This window comes from Aythya fuligula, chromosome 23 (assembly GCF_009819795.1).
Source record: "Aythya fuligula isolate bAytFul2 chromosome 23, bAytFul2.pri, whole genome shotgun sequence".
Classification (NCBI taxonomy): domain Eukaryota; kingdom Metazoa; phylum Chordata; class Aves; order Anseriformes; family Anatidae; genus Aythya; species Aythya fuligula.
In genome coordinates this window covers 1,623,264-1,639,605 of record NC_045581.1, presented here as the reverse complement: position 1 = coordinate 1,639,605, position 16,342 = coordinate 1,623,264, and the positions used below count along the sequence as shown (strand labels likewise).

The 16,342-nt window shown below is 47.2% G+C and overlaps 1 protein-coding gene across 4 annotated transcripts in view; it reads left to right on the top strand.

Annotated features, from left to right (window-relative positions):
• Positions 1-9,530: 9,530 nt before the first annotated feature.
• The window catches only part of HIVEP3 (HIVEP zinc finger 3), a 257,490-nt gene continuing 250,678 nt past the window's right edge, over positions 9,531-16,342 (top strand). For 3 of the 4 annotated variants that reach the window (XM_032202101.1, XM_032202105.1, XM_032202106.1), the window contains exon 1: positions 9,808-10,017. The gene's annotated coding sequence lies outside the window, so the exon portion shown is untranslated. Of the gene's footprint in view, positions 9,778-9,807; positions 10,018-16,342 lie in introns of those variants that run through there. The other variant, XM_032202102.1, reaches the window with a different exon arrangement.

The window sequence follows — 16,342 nt, the reverse complement described above, 5'->3', positions numbered from 1 at the left end:
AAACTGCCAGCTAAACAAACCAGAATCACTTCTGCATATGTTGGCCCTAATTTCTAATTTCCAGCTCTTGCTGTTGTATGCCCCAGGCCCTCTTAGGTGCTGAGCCTCTCCACACTGCCCTGGTCATGGCTTGGTAGTAGAACATTCTGCAGTAAAACAATAAATAACTCGGACGTGGGTTTCAGCCAGGAGACGGTCACTCATTTCTCACTTGCCACGGCTGGCAGCATGTGAGGCGAAGCAGAAAAATCTGCATGTAGCACTGCAAAATCTGATTGACTAGGAGCCTGGGGTTGGCGTTTGGGGGCAGAAAGGGCAGGGTGACCTCTCCAGGCTGGGACAGAAGGGACCTCCTACACCAGCCCTTTGGGACTGAACCAGGCCAGCATATGCCATTTCCCTTGAGTGTGATGATGTGAGTTATTTAATGTAAACTTAATTGTTTCAGCGATGGATGTTTTCACTAATTTCTTCTCAGTGATGGCTTCTACAGGCAGTCTTGGTTGTTTAGCTGGAAGTAAAGGAGTTATGCTAAAGATAGAGGTAATGCTTATAAAGTTGGTAATAGGCTTTCTGAAAACCCAAATATGGATGCTTTGTACATGTTAATGAGGTAGTATTTTGCTGTCGCCATGCTAGTCTAAGGTATTGAAGCAGTTTATAAGGACTGGCCATATCTTTCAGTGGACCAGCTGGTAAGACTGATAAAAACAGGCAAGGGCTTAGGCATGCTGGTCCATTTATTTCAGTTCCAGTCAGTTTAGTTAGTTTAATAAAAAGATATGACTTCTTACACGCTTGAATTCTCTTGTATGCTGGTTGCTTCTTGGTATTAACGTAAAACTCATATTTCTTTATGTGAATAACCAACTTTACCGGCCTATCTCTGACTGGTAAAATCTACCAAGCCAGTGTTTACTCAGCCTTCTAAAATACATTTCTGAGTTCTTACCATCTACTACCATCCCTTGCTTGTTGCTGAACTCATTTTCTCTAGGGTTAATCGAGAGCAAATCCTTTGAACTCTGGTTATTTCTGCCTGATCTGGTGCAGGGCTCTCTCTAAACCCCTTTAGTGTAATGGGTTATATAAATTATCAAGGGTTAGGCTATGAAAAAGTTTAATTAGAAATTTAAAAATTGGCTTTCAGCCAAAATATATTTTTCTTTCTGTAAGCCCAATTTGAAACAAAGCTTTGCTGCAGATCTTAACCTAAAAATTCCAAAGTATTTTTTTTTGTCTCTGACTTTCTACTGTTTAAAACACTCCAATGAGTGTAATGCACAGAAGTATTTCAATAAGCAACTCAAACATAACAAAAGTTTTCAGTGCCTGGTTTTGAATCCCATTGTGTAGGTGTTTTCTACTCAGGATTACCTAGTTTGAATGGAAGGGCTCTCCCTAATGTGTGCACACAAGAAACTGCACCCAGAAAGAATGGCAGGAGTGAAACCTAAGCTGCAGCATTTACCATGATGAGCAACTGCAAACCATGAAAACTAGGAGGAAACACCACATTTGTCATTTAACATTTGCAGACTTGTGCTTTTAATTCTGAATGTTCATACTTTAAATTCAAACACCAGGTCTCCGCTGCACTTGATGTTTAAATTCAACCATGGACCCCATTATATGGGAGGTGTCACTGGCAGTGTTGCTTGCTGGGTGCACTCAGGTCAATGTCATTTTAAAAGCAAAATAGTCATCGTGGCCACAGCAGAGGGCTGCCTTTGGTTGTTACATTTGGTGAGGTGAGTTAGCTCAGGGTGGATGCAAACCTCCTAATCCTTCAGGGGGCTGCAGTATCTGTTCTGCTTCCTTGCTCCTAGAGTGGTTCTGGTCTGGATGAGGTCTCCTGCCACTCATGCTTGGGCTGAGTTCAGAGGACAGCCTGAGACAGGGACCATCCTCAGGTTGTAGTTTAGACCTGCAGCTTGGGCTGCCCCATTTTCCAAACTTTCTGGCTTTGGGGTTATGAGCAACCCAGCATTCTTTGACCATCCTTCCTCATGGCCGAATGTTGTGTATGTTGTGTCTCCACAAGACCAGGATTCAGCCACTGCTATTTTTTAATCTTCTAAGATGTTGCAGCTCCAAACTGGAAGAACATCTATACTTGGGTAACTGTGAAGTGACGGGTGCAGGGAAAGGCACTAAGTCCAGTTTGCCAAATCTGATTAGGAAGGAAGCACTTTGCTGTGTTAGAAATATGGTTACCTCTGAAGCACAGCAGAGTTTTTATCTAGATCCACAAAATGTAGTTTTCATAGTGGCTGGGTCTGGTTTTCTCTAAATGAAGCCTCTGCCCTATGGTTTTTCTGCTTGGCAAGACTTCCTCTGCACAGCACTGTGCTGGCACAAGCCTGGAGGCTGCACCGCGTGTCCTCTATTACAGCAGCAGGACCAGAAGGCAAAGGCTGCACAGTTCGCAGGTTTGTGGGCCCCTGACTCCTGCTCTAGTGCAGCAACAGAATATAAACATGCTCCTGCTGGCATCTAAAATAATGATAATTAAAAGAACTAAAATGACATAAAGGCCAAACACTTCCAGAATTTTTAAAAGTTAATCCACCTGGGTGATAGGTCTGTGATAATGGTAACTCCAGATCTAACCAAGTGGGCTGTCCAGCCCAGTCCCTGTAGCAGAGCTCACAGTCAAAACCCACAGACTTTCCCTGCTAGCTCAAAATAAAGCTCTCTCCACCACTTATCCTCTCTGTCCCTCTCTGTGCATATCTTTGAACAGATGATTCTGTGATAAACCAGCAAGGTATCATTAACATCTGCAGTGTTTTGATATCCTTGGGGGAAAATGCTACCAAAGTGCACAATGTTTTTGCATTTTTTTAATAACTGCTGTGTTGGATCCCCGATGAGGGACTGGTATTCCTGAAGATACAAGACATTAAGCGGGGGGATAGTTGTAGACCCCCAGGTATGTACCGCAAGGGCAGCTGCCTTCTGTCATGCTCAAAACCCCTTTGGGACAGGAAAGCAATACACTCCCTATTCCACCTAAATGATTTTATCACCACCCCAAGCCTTTGTTTTATTCTTCTGCCCATTCACTATTTTAATTATGATTTTATTTATTTATTTATTTATTTTTATTTTATCTCTCTGGGCACTGAAACCTCTTGGATTCTGCCTTTTGGTTCACTTATTTCGGGAACTCGTTAAATGCCTGAGACACGTGTTCATTATTAGAAAGTGAAAACAAGTCCCTAGCTGTGCCATGGGAGAGACTTCATGGTGAATTACCGTAGTTAAGTAGTGGCTTAACAGCTTGAGACTCTTCTAACATTAGGCAGGGTTTTTTTAGACCTTTAATGCATGGCAGATTATGATGCTTCCTGTACTGAATGGTATGAGGTTATTGTCTGTGGTTGGTTTAATATGGATCTTTGTAGAGGGATAACACACAATCCTGTACATGTTGTAGAGGAATTTGATAATGTTCTCTGTTTGACGAGAACAAGGAATGATTTAAATGGAGAGGGAGTGGGGGGGCAGAACCACAATAATAAGCAAAACCCATCTTACTACTTAGCTATTCTTACAGACCTTTCTAATGCAATTCAGGCTAGAAGTGAAGTTGAATGATGATGTGATTCATTAAACTTCAAACTTTACCGGAGTGCCATACTTAGACAAAATGATTTCTTCTGAAGAAGCTCATTCGTCTCATCCCTCTACTCCTGGCAGTTGAGATCATTGAAACCTCTTGTGCCATTGGGACATTAAAAAGTCCCACAAGGTGCTCTGAGAAGAATCACAGCCAGTAGCAAGGGAGCAGAAAGGAGAAATTTTGTGGGGATCGGTGGGGAGGTGATGCTCCTATCCCTGTGTTACTTATCCCTGTGTCACTTTGACTGATGGATGCTGAGGTGAGATATTGCTGTTTAGTGACCAAAACAAAAACATGAGATCAAGACTATTCACTCATAAGCTTTTACGGCTGTCTTTTCTGTTCTTTTGCATTCTTCATCACATGATGGTAGATTTTTATACCAGTTGCTTAGTTGAGAAAAAAACATGTCTGATCTGGGGAGTATTAGGTTGTGAAGCTCAGTGAAAATTGAGAGGAAAAACTCTCCTTGAATATCAACCAGTTCTCTAATCTGAAACTTGAATCTTTTGGGATTCACACGTCATTTGGTATCGGATGGCAATTTCAGATCACAGAACTAGCTAGAAGTAATAATCCAAAAATTTGCAAACTTCTGTTCTTTAATCAGTCATAGCTATTATGTGCTCATTCTGGGCATACAGACAGGTATGCATGTTTAGAGATTTGTATTCTAAAATGAGGACAGATGATGTAATGGGAATCCAAGGCAAATGTATGCATACTCCAAAATGCATGCATAAATTTTGTTGTAGCAGGGAATTACCACCCTTCCAAAGGGGAAAATGCAGCCTTCTCCCCTCCAAAACCAAACATAAACCAATCCAAAACAGCCACACAAATCATTTCCATTATAAACAGAGGTCGATAATAGGCTCATGACCATCCCTGAGACACCCATTCAGAGTTCAGGGCAGGTGATGTTACCTCTGGTTGTCATAGCCATGTCCCATTGCACCAGTGGTTTCCATAAGCCCCAGAGGTGGATTGGGAACCTCCACCTCCATGGTGGGATTCAGCCCCATTGGGAACAAACTTTAGCCCTTCTGTGGGGCAGTGATGGGGAAATGGAGACAGTTGCCCACCCTACCCAAACTCCATTGACACTTGCTACAGGCTCTCATTTTTGTGTAATTGGATTGCTTTTTTATTTTTCAAAAAATTTCAAGAATGAGTTGATGGCACTGTCCATCAAAGGACCAGGCTGCTGGGTTATCCTGCAAGCAGTAACTCTACAAGACAAAAAGCCAGCTATGAACAGCAAAAAGTGGTCCTTCATATCTTCTCCGTCCTGCACTGCTCCATACTATGCTGTTGTGCCAAATCCCCAGCTGCAGCGAGCAATGTGGGTTTAACCAAACCCTCTGGCTTGGTTAAAGCACGAACACTCAGGGCTCTGATGGCACTCACAGCCTTGTGGTCTGTTCCCCTGGTTACAACTCATCCTTTCTTCTGCTACATGCTGTTATCTTCTGCATCTACCTAAACTGCAGTACAATCCAAATGTAATGTGTTGTGTAGTGGCACCAGGAATTCTTTTTGTTTTGCTCTGTTAGGTCCCAGGAAGGCAGTGGTTGCAGAGGACTTGAAATCAAAACCCTGTTTTGCATCTATTTTTATTGCTTATTAAAAAGTGTAAGAATTAAAACAGCAAAAACAGCCACCATACTTTGCCTTTTGGATCCCAGGAGCATTACTGAAGCTAGTAATTAAAAGGAAATACAACTATATGCCTGCAGTTGAACAGGCTTGATATATACCTTTAAGGCAAAAACTATGGAGTTTCACATGCTTCTTAGTCATTTTTCACAAGAGAATGCCTATTTAATGTCAGAACCAAAGTGCTGAACTGAATTCCCATGAATAGAGCTCAACCTCACCGGCTAAGCAATGCATGCTGTACTGTGCACAACATGCATGCAGCATTAAGGATGTATCCTGTGCAATGTGTGGGGGAATATTTCCTCCTTCAGATAATCCCAGTGGGGTTTGGGACAAGCTCTAACCAAGCTGCTCCCTGTGCCTTTGTTCATCCCCACCTACTCAGGGTTAAAGCATCTTAGGGTTTACAAAAGCGTAAACAGGGAAATATCAACTGATTTAGAAGAATTATTATGAATTGTATTAACTTTTTCTGTTATTTTCATGGGAAGAAAAAGGAGGAGGATGGAAATATGGTGTGTTTCTTTGACCTCTCAAATAACACCAGTAGTTGGATATGTTAGCAGCAAGTCCTGCCTAAAAAACACCCAACAACTAACAGCTTTTTCCAGGAGACTGGGCAGTCCTGCAAGTTCTCAGCAAGACTGGGTGCAGCATGGAGCCCAACTAACAAGCCCTGCAGAACTTAATAGCTCAGCTTTTGTGGAGCGTGTCACCTCTAATGAGGGTATACATTGCTGCGTAGGGAGCACCCATAGGGGATGGGGTCTTCCAGGTTTCAGACCTGTTTCTGCCTGCTTAATGCATGAAGACACAGATGACTTGCGATGCAGGTCTTCTCATTGCTATTCAGGAAGTTCTCCCTGCCATTAATGTTGATTTATACCGATTTTTGAACTTGCTCAGAAAGTTTCAGGATAGTGGAGGAAAGCTGAATTTGTATCACTGTTTTAAAAATAAAATATAAAGGCTAACAGCGTGAAGATAATTGGTACAAAGCACTTGCATGTTGTATGCGTGCTGTTTTCTGTAAGAAAGGATGATGTAAACTCAACATGGCACACATGAAAAGGATTAAAACCTCATTAAGTAATTGCTTTCAGGATAACTTTGAGTCCTGTTTCTGGGGATGGGGATCAGGTGGTCGTGCTCTCCTGGTGCTGTTGCTGCAACTTCTGTGTTGCCTTCTAGTATCTGGCTTTCTGGAAGGATCTTTTAAAAATCACATGAAATCGGAGGGAAGCTTGAGCCATCATAAAGGAGGAATGTGCATCAAAGCCGAAGAGCTTGTATAGAGAAACTTAGCCTTCCCTTATGGAGACAACAGCAGCATGGTAATGGTCTGTAAGAGCAGAGCTGGTAACATGTTGTCTCTTCTATCTCCTGCTCTGTTTTGAAGCTTTTTACTGAAACTTCATGGGGAATAATAACACAACTCTGTGCCTTCCTTGTTTAGCACTCTTAAGAATGGCCAGGTCTCCAAACTGAGAGCTGAAGCCAGGTAAATGCCGGCTGATATGGGGGCTCAAAATTAGCAGTGGAGGTGTATAACCACTGCAGCTTTTAAGCTGATTGTGTATTTTCCTTAATATATATATAAATAAATCTCTTGTTCAAACAGGCTTTCGCCCTGGGCAGTGTGGTGACCTGTTCTCAAGGGCTTGGGCTATTTGCTCCTACCTGCATGAGGCTTTTGAGTAGACTGCTGGGCACTGTGTTAGGAGGTGACGGCTGCTCTGGTTTTGCTATCGGTTGTTTAGGAGTTCAAATGTCAACTTGACACTTCAGTGAACTTTCTTAGCACAGCTATTTTCACATGTGACTTGTGGGTGTGGAAAATGAGGCCCGAGCAGACGAGTCACTTCTCAAGGTCTCTGCGGTGGAGCATGGCGGTATGTGGAGAGCTGGGCCCTTGTGAGGGTGGTGGCCTTGGTGGAGCATGGTGCCAATCTGTTGACACCACGCTGATAACCAAATTGATTCACTCAGGTGCTCTTTTATGGAGCAGTCTGGTGCCAGGAGAATCTTGGCTCATCTCTCATGTATGGCACAGACTAGCTGATGTGCCAAAATGCCTTCTTGTTGAAATCGGGAAAGGGAAGAAAAACATGAAGAGCTGTGTCTGTGTGGACTCGGACAGTGGTCTTTGGCTTAATGGCCTGATTATCTTGCTTTCTTCCCTCTTCCTGCACTTGTTTCAATGCCTACAGTGACACACAGTGGTGATGAGTCTCTGCTGTGCCAAAGCACTTGCCTTGCCACGGGGAGGTGGAGGCCGGCGCAGGCCGCTGGTGGCTGCCCCAGCCTGGAGCTGCCTGCTGGGCCTGGACGTGGCCTTCGGGCTCCTCCTGAGAAGGTCAGATGAGGAAGCTTTGGTTTTCATTCTTCCATTATAACACTTTGTTTACTTCTTCATGATCAGTAGAGAGCTGTGGGTTTCATAAGCTGTATTGTGCCATAAATGCCACAAATTGTCTTTATATATATATTTTTTTTTTTGGCAGAAAAATAAGTTAGCTTTCTGCCTGTCATATTTCCCCTGTTTTTTACACTCCCGTTGTGCTACAGAGGCCAGTATGAAAGCATGGCTCAGCTGCTCCTTAGCAGAAGACTTTCCAGTGTCCTCGATTGCATCCCCCTTCAGTTTCTGGATGCTGTTTGCAGGGGAGGTAGATGCCAGTTTTCACAAGGATTCATTTGCTTCTTGTACTCCATTGCCTCATCTCCCAAAGACTGATTTTTTTCCCCCTGCTCTGAGAACAACCAGAAGATGAGAAGCTTCGGGCTGCCTCCCTGCTTGAGCCATTGCTGTACATTGGGTAGCTTCAGCCTGAATGTTTGCAAGTCCCACCTCCTCTAGTGAATAAAATAAAGAACCATGCTGATCTGCCTGGTTCTGAAAGGTCTAGAAAGTGAGTGCAAGCTGTAAAAGATCACATCAAGTGTGGAAAACGGTGGAAAAATGAAAATCTGCTTGCCAGGTGTCATCCCTCTGGACAGCTTCGGTACTGGTGGCATGACCACTGCTGGGTGCAGCCTGGTGAGGAGCCACTGGGCTGGGTCTCCGTCATCTGGAAAATGCTCCTTGCCAGTGTGCATGTCAAGGTCAAGTTGCTGGCAGCCTGCGTCCATCTGGAGCGGAGCCAGAGGGTTTTAAAAACCTCTCTTTCTCCGATTTGAGAGGCAGCCCTGTGCCCCCCAGGCTGCGGTTTGCAGGGGGACCCGGGGGGAGTGGGTGGCTGCGGGCGGCACCGATGCTGGGCTGCTCCTGACATTTCCGCCTGCGGGTGCCCAGCCAATTGGCGAGGCTGGAGCAGCGACACATGAAATATGATGATTTTCTGCTGAGGAGGAGGAGGAGTGGAGGTGGGGGGGGGGGGGGGTGGAGAAGGAGGGAGGACTGCTCACTCCCATGGTTTGCGTGCCCGGGGGCTGCGGAGAGGGCTGGCCACTGAGCAGCACCCGGGGATAGCCCCTTGCTTGCTGCTCCCCAGGATAATGAGGCTGGCACCCAGGTGGGCTGGGTGCTCGTGGCCCCAGGGGACACCTCCAGGGGTGCCAGGCCTGGGGCCCTGCTGCTTAGGAGGGCCTGCCCCCCCCTGGAGCCCCAGCTGGCTCCGTGCTGTCCCCAGGAAGCTGTGCCCTGCTCCTGGGTCCTGGGTTTAAATTAATGGGGGGAGGGGGATGAGGGGGGCGGTTTGCTAAAACCGAAATCCCACCTCTTGCAGAATGCTTTCTTGCTGTGCCAGGGCTGCTCAGCTAAAACTTTGCAGCCCGAGCCTCAGTTTGATGGGAAGCACTTAACAGAGCTGCTCGCTGCATGTCATTAACCCTCGCACACCACCGCCTGGGACGGAAACTGTTAACACCAAAAATCAGTGGTAACCAATTCAACCCTGATCAGGAGCGGCCATGCAGCTCCCTGAATCGCATCCAGCAGCTGTTCATTTTTATAATGACTGTGCATTTATCCAAGAGCCGAGTGGCAAGTTCTCTGTTTATTATTATTCCCCCCAGAGGAGGGGGGGGGGAATCCTATTAAAAAAAATCTATAACGATATTAATGTAGAAGGGCTGCTAATGCAAAACACACCTCCCCCTTGCTCCAACTGTGCCACTGCTGCCGCTTTATTAATTTATTTGTGCTGTGGGTGACGGTCCTCCAGAAGTGATAATTGGTGCACTGTATCTTTAAAAGGTTAAAACCCTTTTCAAAAAGGCCCAGACTCATAGTGGGAAAAGACAAGAGAGGCTTTGGCTGGCTTTGGATCCAGAAAACAGCTGCTGATTAGAGTCTGCGTCTTCGGGCTGAATTTATTACATATTTTTCAGCAGCAGGGATTCTAGGAGGAAGCTTCCGTTTGGGTTTCTTGAGCGTGGTTTATTTTTATTCAGAGGAATAACAGAGGAAGGATTTGTTCCGGCTGGAGCATGCTCACAACCTGCAAGATCTCCCATTATTAAACTGCCTACTTTGGGGCTTTAATGTACATGTATTTTTTTTTTTTTTATTAGCGTTATTATTATTTGGCAGCGTGCATCTCTCTATATTTTTAATAATTTATTTTGAAAGGAAGCTGATCTCATAATGAGCTTTCTCCTTCCTCACTTGAAACAGGTGCTAATGAAAGAATGCAAATAGCACCGGCTGAGCCGAACATTTCATAAAGACGGGAACAGCCCCCGACCCCAGCCAGCTCCGGATCCGCTGCCTGCACCCACCAAAGGTAGGCACTGGGGTGATTTTTTGTTTGTTGCGTGCGCGTTTGCAGATGGTCCAGTCCCCCCCGTACTGCGGGTGCACAAGCCAGATTCCATTTTGCCTCTGCTTCCCCCCGAAAGGTGTCAGGTTGCTGCTGTGTGTGTGTATATATATATAATGTGTGTGTGTGTGTACATCCCTGGGTGCCGGATTTGGCCACTGGGCAGGCGATGGGCGAGCTCCCCAGCCGAGGTAACCTCAGCGGTGTCACAGGCGTGCAGCCGCCCCGTAACCCTGTCCTCGCCGCGACTCCGCCGCCCGCTCCGGCTTCCTTTGCTCTCCCTGTCGCATGAATTTATCGTCCGTTGACAGCAACTTCATTTTCTCCCAGTGTGCGTGGGTTGTCAGTATTTCTTGCGGCGTGCAGGTCCGGTGTGGGGCTGCTCCGTGGGGAGCCCCGTCCTCCCGGGGCGATGCTGGGCGGCCCTGCTCCCCTTCCCTTCACCCACATATAGCCAAGCCACCGTTACCTGATGCTACAGCATATATATATACATTTGTATTTATTTTTTAATATTGCAACCTCTATTTTAACATATCCCTGAATACCTTCTTGCCTGCACAAAGCCTTTCTCTTTTCCCTCTGCTTAATTTTATTTGCGTGCGCTCGGTGTTGGCATCCGGGCAGCGCTGGGATGTTCTCCTCAGAGGTTTGTCCTTTGCTGGCAGCTGGAGTTTTTCCCCCGGCCGCAGCAGCCCTGTGCTGTACCTGGCCCTGGTTCTCGCTCAGGCTCCGGGTTTTCTGCTGTGGTTTCCCCCAGCTGCAAGCTGGGGCTTGCAGCAGGGACTGCAGTGGCCTCTCCGATGGCCAAATCCTGCCCGCACTGGGATCATCCAGCCCCGTGAACCTCTGAGGGCAGAAATCAGGCCTTTGTCTGGAAGTTTGTGTTTATATCTCGGTGTATTTAAGTGTGTTTGTGAGCAAGGTATTTCTGTTATGTCTGTGTGCAAGATTATTTGCAGGGTTGTTGTTTTTTTTTTTTTTTTTTTTTTGCTTGGCTGTTAAGGAAAGGGTCTGCAGAAAGTTTACCCCTGATTAATTGTGCAAACTGAGAGCGGGCAGCACATAAAATAAAATACTTATTTTATATAAACAACCCCTTGAGGCTTCCTAGAAAGAGAACTTGTGAATATTTAACCTGACAGATATAAAGTAATCAAACCTGAATATGTAGTCTGCTCTCCCCCTCCTCCCTTCTTCTAAAGGCAAATATTTTTAAATTGAGTTTGATGTGGGGTGCAGGCAGGAGAATATGATTTTAAATATGATTAAGATATGCTTTTGACCCAGTGGTAAGGAAACGCTCCTCTAAGCCTGGTTTTTGTCTATATCTGCTCATGAGGACAGGCAGAGGTAGCAGAAAGGTCCCTGGCCCTGGGGTCTTGTCTGATGCCCTGTGTGAGCATCTCCCTCCCTGCCTCATCCTTCCAGGCATCCAGAAATGGCAAATCCAGTGAGAGGGCAGCAGGTATTTAATCCCCCAGATCCTCATGCTCCCTCATGCCGAGCCAGCGATGCTCATCTCTTGCCAGTTTTGGTGCTGTACCAACGAACCCAGTGCTGTGCTAGTTTTTCTTCTTTTTGGAGATTTGTTTCTAATCAACTGGATGCAATTCCTCCCAGCTGCAATGAAACACAGGGGGGTTGGTCTTTATTTCTTCCCCTTGGCTAGCCTGCTTGCTCTGTGGGTTTTTTTGTGGGGTGGTGCCATGTAGGAGATCACTGCTGGTCTCCAGCCCTGAGCTTGCTGAGGTTGGCAGCGGTCATCAGCGCTGGTGGGAAATGGTTTGGATGAGAAGGCTCCTGAGAAAAAGCCCAAACAAGCTGGGGACTCAGGAGGGGGAGGAAGGGGAGGTGGCTCCTTTCCTACTAAATCATCTCCAAACATTGCCTCATCGTGGTGTCAGGCACCAGCTCCTGCTCTGGGGCCACAAAAAGCCTTCGTGCGTTGCATTGCCCAACCCTCCCTCCCGGCAGCGTTAGCAGGACACAGCAAATTTTGTCTCCTGCTGCAAAGAGCCCGCGTGCTCCTCTGCAGATCTGGCTGCAGCTGAGCACCACGTGGAGCTGCCCTTTTAGGGAGTCTCTGTAGTACCTTGGGACCGGTGGGAGCTGGTGGCCCTGCGTCAATCCGCCTTGTATTCTTTCATCACCTCCCAAGAAGGGGAAGTGAAACTCAAGGGCAGAGACTGTCACTCCCCGAGGAGCCCCGGTCACCCGCTAGTATCGTGCTCACAAAGGAAGCTGTTAATTATTTTGCTGGAAATAGTTGTAAAACTTCTGTAAATGTAGATGACGTGGAAGGCTGTGGCTTTCAGATGGGTTCTCCAGCATCTTGGCTCATTTCTGGAAAACGTGGCTGGCCTGTTCAGTCGAGTTGTGCGATGGGGATATTGCTGGGAAAGTTGATGGCTGTAGGTGGGCTTCACAGACGCCTCGAGGGCTCCTGGGGTGCACTTTAGTTCTGGATTTCCACCCGGCCCTGGGCTGGCTCAGCAATTACCAAAAATCTTGGTGATCTCTGCTCATGACATGGAACTGGTGAGGAAGGTACCGGTGCCAGGAGATCAGTAACCTAATGCTGACCTAAACCCAGCATTTTCAGTTGGACCAGCTGGGGGACAGCTCCTCTGTCTTGTGCTGGTAGGAACGCAAACCACACTAGGCTTGTTTGTGGCTAAAAGAAATCTCCTTTCTCCATGTAAAGTTAAATATCTGCAGCTGGCTCAGCTGAGGCAGATGTATGATGCTGGCTAGGATGGATGCACCAAGGAACTGTACATCCCAACATGCTGATTTGCTTGATGGCGTAAAGGTGCACATCATTATCTGAGGATCATCAGGTGAGGGTGGGTTGTTATATATCCATGTTTAGCTATATTACTGGTCTTGCTTCAAAAGGGGTGGCACAATTCATAGCTCCGATCTCTTTTAGTTCTTTAAGAAGCTTGGAGACTTTTATTTCAAGAACGGAAATGTACCAGCTCTGTAAGTCATGGATTTGCTCAACTCTGATCTCAGTGGTGAACTGAGGTGGGGGGAAAAAGCAGCATGGCCTTTTTTTGTTCCCATTTAAGCTTTCTGTGTCTTACTTTCTCTGCTGTGTGGGAAATGGGGGTGGGGGAGCGGGGAGTCATTTGGCCAAGATCTCAGCGTGGGTCCCTGGCAGATTGAAAATACAAGTAATAAGTTGTGACTCTAAGCTCCAACTGCAGACAGCAGCGCTTGCTCGCTTTTGTTTTTTTAGATGAGTATTTGCTGGGCAGGCACTGGTGCCAGAGGAAAATGCACGGGGTGGGGGGCGGGAATCATGTCTCTTGCTGTACAGACGCTCCACGTGGTTAGATGTGGTTTGTGCAGATGATGCTGCGAGCAGCAGGAGCATCCCTGGCTCCTGGGGTTGTGGTGGAGTCTGGGCTGTTGGGAGGTGAATGCGGCGACCAGTCGCTGTTACCAAAAACTTGAATAACTGCATGTGGTGTGGCCAGCTTCGGGGCTCAGCAAGCCATGTGTGAAAGCCCTCGTAGCCAAGGGCTGTGGGATGCTGCTGGTGTCCCCTGAGAGCAGAGGGAGGGGGAGCCCCAGAAATAGCTGCTGGGACGGCTCCTGCTGGGGCTGGATGTGTTGTTGTGGCCCGGGATGCCCTAATGACTCCGACCCTAATGGTCCTGGCGGATGAGCCTCACTCATCCTGCAGCTGGATGATCCCACAGCCCTGCTGCCCCAGGGCTCCCGTGTGGGAATCCCACGGGACTTTGGATGAGTCGAGCACCCTCTCAAACGCCCCAGATGTTTTACAGCTGGGACAAAAACGTGATGGAGAGACTACTTCTTGCTCGCTTCCCCTCCCATGTGCCATCTCGACATTCTGGCAGCTCTTGATGTGGGATGCACGGGCACCTTCTAAAGGAGCTTGGTCAATAAAATCTGGCTGAGGAGACAACCGCGGGTGGCTGGACCATCTCCCACATCCCTGGAGGAAGGGCCCAGGGCTGCTGCTGACTCATGGCCCCCATTTGGGGGCTGCCGGTAAAAAGGAGTGAGTAAACCCTGATGTAACGAGTAATCTGCTGAAAATAAGTCACCGCAGAATTTATCATTCTGTTAAAGTGCGAACGAGAAAGGCGAGCGCTGCTTGTAATGATGTCAGGGATGATCTCAGAGTCCTTCAAAACACACCTCCGCTATAAACAAAACTTTTAACCCCCCCCTTTTTTTAGGTGCCTTTTGAGCTTAAGCATATTTTATATACTCCAGCGGGCATTCCTGCTGAATGATGAATTTGAAATCAAAATCTCTAGAAGGTTAGAAATAAGCAAAGGAAAAAATGGCAAGGAGGTGTGGTTGGAGCTTGTGGGGTTTTCTAAATAAATGCTCGTGCGTGGAAGAACAGAGCCCTGTGCCTTGCCCAGCTGTGCAGGCAACATCCCCTCCTGCCTCGGTGCCGGTCCCTCTTACCTGCATCCGTCCTACATCCTCCGTTTCCAAGCCGTTTGCAATCCTCCAAAGCCAGTTCCCAGTTGCCCATAAGATTTAGTTTCCCAAGCCACACTTGTTAGCCCTCATCGCTCTCCCTGAGGACTCAACCTGATTCCTTGTTGGCTGTCACAGACAGGATCGCAGTCCTGAATGCTGCGGGTGGGTTCCCATGCTGACATCCTGGTTTTGGTTGCTTATAACTCATATCTTTGCCCTGATTTATTTATTTATTTATTTTTGGTCCTGGCACCATAGTGAATTTTAGGGGGGAGTGAAAATTGTCGAGCCAAACAGGCTGTTTTGTTTTTAATGGCTGTACAGAAGCAGTCTGGCCAGGTTTCTCCAGAAAACTCTTCTCTGTATTTGCTAGAAATTAATGCTGCGTGTGACCCGGCACGGCTGGGACGTCTCCAGTAAGCATGGGCAACTTCTGATAGTTACATTTTATTATAACTTGAACTCGTCAGGCAGTAATGATATACGGTGGAAAAAAGCGTGCTGCCTAGCAAAGGAAGGAGAGGTGCTGTGCACGCCTGGAAGGCTGAAGGAAAATATTTAGGGTGGCTCCCTGCCTCCAAGGAGAGGCGGTGTGGTGCCAGGAGAAGGGCAGCAAGAGCACCCGCTGCAGGGGGGGAGTGAGAACTGCTCTGGGGCCGGATCCAGCAGCGAGCAGAAGGGAGGTGGATGGGGCATACAGCTCACAGGGTGCACAGGGACACTGCTGGCGGAACGTAACCCGCAGACCTTAAATAGATAAATAGGGTCACAAATGGAAGGTGTTGCTGTTGTAACGAGTGAGTTGCTTTTTGGAGTGCTGGATGTGGACTTTGGGTATGTGAGAGCAAAGGGCGTGCTTTTCAGTACGGGCAGAAAATGGTTTTACCCTGTTATGCTGTGCAATAAGAATTAATGGGATTTACTTTTTTCCCATGAAGCGCCATGGAAGCCAAAGTCCCATTGCAAGCTGTGCTCCTTGGTTGCGTGGTATCTGAAATTCTTCTTCCTCCTCTTTGCCCTTGCATGTCCACAAAGCCAGGCACATGTGTGTGCCCTCCCCAGGGGCTGAGCGCAGCCTCCAGCGATGGGGATGCTTGCGCTGATGTTTCCCCAACTCCCTTGTGGTTTCCCTGCACTACAGGCAGATTAAGGCAAGCAATTTTGGTTTTTACAGAAATGCATCACGCTGTAAAGCAAAAACATTTTGATGCTGCCTGGGGAGCTGCCCCACCTGTGTGAGGGTAGAGCTGTTTGGGGCTGGATACTGGGAAAATGCAAAGGCCAGTGGTATGGGTGGCTGGGTCAGAGCTGGGGTTAGTATTAGTAGTCCTGGTGCGAGCCCCCTGGCGTGACTTCTAGCCACTCTTCTTTCTTTCTGTACCTTTGTTTTGCACCAGTAAATGGGATAACGTCTGTCTTCGTGTTATGGCCCCTTAGGGAAGGGCTGAGGCTCTTGCTGTCTGTGTCCAGACCCTGGTCCCTTTGTGGGATCCTGGTCTTGGAGATTCCAGGGTGCTTTGTAATACAGAGTAGGTTATAGAAATATAACCTACTCTGAGTAGGTTAATATAACCTACAGTGTAGGTTATAAAAACAAAGGAGATGCCCTTCCATGAATTGTGCAAAAAGTTTATTTTGCAGGGATGGGCTGTGTACATGGGGGTAATGCAGAGAAAAGCTCTGTCCTCACTTCACCTCTGACTGGTACCGTTTGTGTTTCCATGCTCCAGTGTGAACAGCTTTGTCAACTGGCGGGGACTGATGCTCCCAAACGCTGGTAATGTAAATAGCAGCAGAGCTAGAAAGTGTTCTG